Raw genomic sequence first — 6,471 nt, 5'->3', positions numbered from 1 at the left:
GATATTACGGTTTTGGTATATCTACACAGTTTTATATAGCCCTCATCCCATGACAGTAAGGTAACAGGGTTAGGGAAACTGATCGAAGTAACGGAAATTTGATTCCTCTAACCAATAATATCGTATGAAACTATTTATTCGAAATATATGTATATATACACTATACAGGACCCACATATTATACATGATATCCGACACAACGGAAACAAGCTTTAACTTTGAAACACTTGTAGATAGAAAAAAATGTTATAAAGCAAAGTTAAATGATTTAAAATGAAACATGTCCTGACATTAATTCTATGCATTTTAATCCATTAATGCATCTAAAAATTTTAACTAAAGTTACTTTTTCTTTGTCGCGATATACTTTTCTTTTCTTTGCAAAAAAGTGACTTATGCCTTGAAACTATTAGTTTACTGGTTCAATGAAATTATTTTTGCTCAAGTATCATTATTTCATTACATTTATTGTTGTTTTATATAAAGATATTAATTGTAACTGATAATTCAAACTGATTATCGAATGTTACCATCGTTTCTTTTATTTCTAATGACCTGTGAATGTAATTAAACCAGTATCAAGTATGGTAAAGTAGATATCGTATGTAAAAAAATAATCGTGTGTCCGAATAACAGTAAAGCCATTTGAAGATATAACTTCTAGCGGCAATACAAAGGTCATGAGGTTACATGAATTACTTTGTATATACAAGATATTTTAAAAATGTTTTACAACATTTTATTATGATATTGTATTTATTGTAATTAGAAAAGTGTTGTATACGTATGTACGTGTATCATATCTCGTATGTTCTTGCTGTGTACATACAATACGTTTTCTCGAGTTCATTGTTTCGAAGATTGACTCCAATGAGTGGTAATGATAACTTTCTTCTTTAATATGTATATTTAAACTAAATGCATAAGTAATTAAGAAGTACATTTTATTTTCCAGTAATATTAAAGGAAGATTTATGAATCAGAGTACACGTATATATAAACACGCTTGTAAATGTCTACGTGAATATATATATATATATTTAAACTAAATGCATAAGTAATTAAGAAGTACATGTTATTTTCCAGTAATATTAAAGGAAGATTTATGAAACTTATACGTATATGAATCAGAGTACAAGTATATGTAAACACGCTTGTAAATGTCTACGTGAATATGCAACTCATATTTCATTGAACGATAGAATTAAACGATATGAGAGAGAAACTACGAGAGGATTATGGTAAGTAATGCTTTTCAACTTACTTGAAAAAAATCATGTAAGTGCTAGTCCATTTAGAAGTAAGGGAGTGAAGTGTTTTAACTGCAATGAATACGAACATATGTCGACGAAGTGTTCTGATAACAGCAGTGTGAAGAAGGATAGCTGTAATACTAAACACTCGAGCAAGAAAAAACACGAGAAAGAAGTGAATATTCGAGGAAGCAAGTTCATTGTTCTGATTGATATTGGAAGCGATATTAATTTCATATGGTCAGACTGTTACATTAAAATAGAAACATCAAAATTAGATAGACGTATGCTTCGGTTTCATGGTATCGATAACGGTAATAATAAGTAATAACTTTAGCACAGACGCGCGTAAAAATTAATGTCGATGGAGTTTCTTACGAGATCGTTTTTCACGTTATCTCTGATAATTTAATGCAACAAAGTCTATTGATCGAATGTGACTTTTTGGCACAATAGATATAGATTTGCGACAGAGAAACATTAAGATTTCAAAAATAAAGACCTTCCGGAAATTTTTAAAGTCGATGTTACTTACGAACAGGGCACCATAGATTTAACACATGTTAAAGACGAGCAGAGAATTGAGAGATAGTGTTAACGATTATAAACCAAATAAGTCGCTATTAAAATGCACATAATTCTCAGAGACGAAGTCTTAGTTTATCACAGGCTCCGGAGATTATCTGCACAAGTGATGCTTAAGGTTAACAATTACATTAGTGTTAACAATGGTTAACAATGACATTAGTAAGACACCGCACTCAGAATATGTAAGTCCAGTTGTGTTAGTCAAAAAGAAAGAGGAAGCGACGAGGGGTTGCGTCGATCATAAAAGACTTATTGAAAAAATAATTAAAGATAGATTTCCATTACTAGATTTGGTCATATAGAATCAAATCGATAAATTACAGAGAGCCAAAACTTTCAGTAAAATCGACTTACGCAATGGATTTCTCCACGTTCGAATTGAATCGCATAGTACATGGTGTATTTCCTTTGTTATTCCGAATAACCAGTACGATTTTTAAAAAATGCCATTCGGGCTTTGCAACTCTTCTGTTTTTCAAAGATTCATGCTGTTTTCCGAGAATTGATTACAAAGGTTGCAATGGCCGGCAATAGATAACGTAACCGCTTTAAAAATTTGAAATTAGTATTGTATACAGCGAGTATTCACTGTATTCATAATCTGCGCATGAATTGGAAGAAATGTTTCTTTTAGCGCAAGAGAAATTAGCCCATCAGACGATACAACGACTGTTAGAAAATTCCTCACGCTGTATAATGTAATATCCGTTCAAAATTTTTAAAAACAATTACGTTTCCTTCGTGTTTGATGAAATTCGATAGGAACTGAACAGGATCTGAAAAGTGCGCTATAGAAATCCTGGAACAACGACGACTCTACAAAGTTATTTATCGCTAAGCAGAGTGCTATCTAACGGCTGGAATAGTTTTCATAAGCTACATAATTTTCATGAATCTCATTACCAGGGTTGCTCTACTTCATTCACATTCTCCTTATGCCGTTTTCTTTCCTTATTAGATGGTTCACTGTTTGTCACGAAGTTTGTCTACGCATGAAAATTCCCAGCGGAGAAGCAACTCATGCTTCATCGTCAGTTATGTGAGGTAAACGCGCAGTTAACTCTTGCATAATGTGGATCATATAAACGACAACTTACGTTACCAAGTGAATAATCGGCAACCGATGTATCGAAACTTTTATCGATTGAATTGCATTTTTGCATAGAAGAAATACACTACAGTGTGGAATGTTATCAGGATATGCAAATCATTATACAAGTCAAGAAATACAGTGCAAACTGTAGTATTCCTACAGAAATTAACGAGATTGAAGTTTTATAATAACATGAAAATTGAAATTGAAAATGCGCTGTTTGTGTTGTTTCTTTTGTTTATAAATGACGTATATATCACGTACTAAAATCTTCGTGTATGAGTTACCGATTACTCACTTAACAATGTACGCGTTCAAGCTGCAGTTGACAACGAACAAATTCCTGCCCATCTACCTTACATAATCGCGTGATGCTTGGGTGAGGCTCGCTTCTCTGCTGTTGGCTTTATGCATCCATGGCAATATGAACAAGCTTCGTGTCGCTCAGTGTATATGCGTAACTCGGATTTAGTCCGAGAGAAAGAAGATTACTACCTTTGCTCGTAATGGTTTCATTATACGTACAACGAGAGGTCGTCTAAAAATCTCAATACGTTAAGAGAGATCAGTTATACAGTTCGCTAACAACGAAACAGACAGAACCTCCACGAAAACTAAAACTAATCATCGATGAATGCTTATGACAGCACAATAGCAAATACTAAAGTTTTCGTAGAATAGATTATAAATATATGAAATCAGAACGTCGTTATAACCACAACTTAAAGCGAATCTTTGCTGCACTAATTTAACGCAGAAGGGAGAAATAAGAAGAGAGAAGAGAAATTCATAAATTATCTCCGTGATCAATATTTTCAGATAATTATTTGATCGAACGCGTCTTCTTGATCAATATGTATGTAACATTGATGACAAGTTAGTATAGACAAGTATCAGTATAGACAAATTTTCGAGAGCAAAATAGAACGATTTTAACTTTCTGGCTGTGGTACATGATTTCGCGGATATTAATGTTTAAATTCCATTGTATTTCGTTAAATGTCGTTCACTTGAAATATTTGTAGTAGGAAAAATAAACCAAGTATGGTTTATTAGTTCTTAAGGTTTCACGTCCCCTTTGGGAATTTCTTACATCTTACGTCCAAATGATAATGGGCTTGTCGATCTCTATAATATTTTCAGGTATTATCTTTGCAATGCTTCTGTCGATTGGTAAAATCTGAAGCATATACTTCTATTACCCAAATATTGATGAGTGTGTTTTCTAAGATCATTGTTATTTTAATGCATTCAGTCGAAACGGTCAAACTAGTACGAGAGATCTTCGAAAGGTAGCATTGAAAATTAGCATTTCATCTTTAAGTCGTATAGAAACACAAAACAATTTGGCGCCAAAAATATTTGTATCTGTGCAGAAGGTCGTGCCGTGAATCAGTAAATATAGAAATGGAAGATTATAATAATAGAGTGGAGGGAAAACTAGGTTCAAGAGACCATATTGCCAATGACTTCGTATTTGAGCATCCCTTCGACAAAACTTCTTCGAGTATTTATTATTATTTGTTCGACGATGAAATTTTCTTCTTTGGTATCAGATAATCCTTGCAAAAATCGCAGCTATACATACTCATGTTCTATATATAGATATAGGCATACCGTAGGCTACTGCAAATCTAAAAGATACGAGTAATGCTGTTCGCTTGATAAAGAAGGCTTCAGTAGTTCAACTATAGCTACTTTTCTCGTTTTTTATAATTTCACGTTACTAGAGACCTAACCACCGGTTTCATTTCCTTGGTTATTCCTACATCGACGCACGCTACCGGTATAAAAACGTCGTTTTGGAGCTAACAATAACGCAGCATAAGTTTCTCCTTTACAGTTGTTCTTACAAGGAAATTAAAAGTCAGATAAACTGATGTTACTAATGAAACGAGCTAAAATACAATCTTCTTAATTTTTGTGTCAAGGGCGCCACCTTGATCAATTTCCGATCTCATTTATCTACGTCGTCCTCCTGATGACATTATTAAACAAGACTGAACCATCTTTGAAATTCAAATTTATGGAAATCATAAAAAATCCCTCCTTCCGTAAAAATTACATTTTTTTAACAAATGTCAATTTTCATAACGAAAATTGCTAATTATAATTGTTAAAACTACTCTTTTTTGTAATACATATAATACAGCCATGTTGGAATTAATTAAAAAGAACGATTAGGTTTGCGTTAACTGCAAGCTTGTAAAAGTACATCTAATAAAATAGAAGTTAACTAAACTGGTTTTTCAAGAAGGAAGGATAACTTAATATGTTTAATTTGAACTCTTTATTTCTACGTATTTTCCTCTTTTAATCATTTTTCGCACTTCTGATAATATAAACATACATATACCTATTCGATATTCACAAACTAAGCACAAGGAATTGTTACGACAAATCCATTTGTTAAAAATTAAATGTCCATTGTAATGTTTCGTATATATATAACATGAATTTAATTAATCGCTAAAATAACTAAAAAAAATTAAATGATTAAAAACGAAGACCTAAATGTACTGTAACCAGCATTTCATCACTCAATCATTATTTATCATTTATACAACAATTGTTTCTAAATAATTAATATAAATAAGAATTTAAAAAAAATCGTTATATTGTTATGCATGTTACTGATTTATTCTAAGCTGCGTATAATCGAAGCGTCAAGTGTATAAAAAGATATCTTACGTAGCATTAATTACCTTTTTTCATTGATACGATTGTGATGGACATTTTAAGGTCAAGTTAATTTTTTAAAATCAGATCGTACAATTCTTATTCATATGACGAAAGCTGCTTTCGCAACGAATTCAATGACCCAAAAAATTAAAGTTTTTAAATTTAATGTCCTATTACAATGTACATGACACCTTTTTAAAGTACGCCGCGTATTCTTTATCGCTGACTTAAAGTTCTATGACAGAAATGCGAAAAATATGGAAGGGGTACATATATTCTCACGCACACATTCAATTTTAGTTCGCTATTCGTCGCGGCAGTTATATGTAGACTGACTGACGAAGAAGGTAGCGAGATAAAGAGAGATAATGAGACACACTCGGCAGTTACAGTCCTATTGACGTAGTTTTAATATATTATTATTATACATTAGCTATACCTAACAGAGGACAACAATTTTTGCTATAATTACCAGTAGAAGTAAACAAGATTCTTTTCGAGAACAAAAATAATTTAATAAGAATATAATTTAGAAATAAATAAAAATGAATTTTTAATTCATTAAAGAAAAAGTTACATACAGTGTGTGGCACACGATTTTTCAGGCACTTCGAAATAGACTGATGTAAAAATGTTTCAGACAAAAATTAATCAGTTTCTGGTCAGCTACATTTGTAGATATAAACAAATTTTTCTTGGTAAATATTGTAATAGCTTTCATGTATTAAAAGGACAGAATGCATCCATTGCTTTCTTAAAATGATGTATACTTTTCTTTAAGAAAAAACTTAATTTTCTGATTTTTATTATTCCGTTCGTCCTGTATTTCTTACATGCAGTAACAGCAATGTTAAA

This window comes from Ptiloglossa arizonensis, chromosome 4 (genome assembly GCF_051014685.1).
Source record: "Ptiloglossa arizonensis isolate GNS036 chromosome 4, iyPtiAriz1_principal, whole genome shotgun sequence".
NCBI lineage: Eukaryota > Metazoa > Arthropoda > Insecta > Hymenoptera > Colletidae > Ptiloglossa > Ptiloglossa arizonensis.
The sequence above is the reverse complement of the archived record's forward strand: the minus strand, read 5'-3'. Positions refer to the sequence as shown.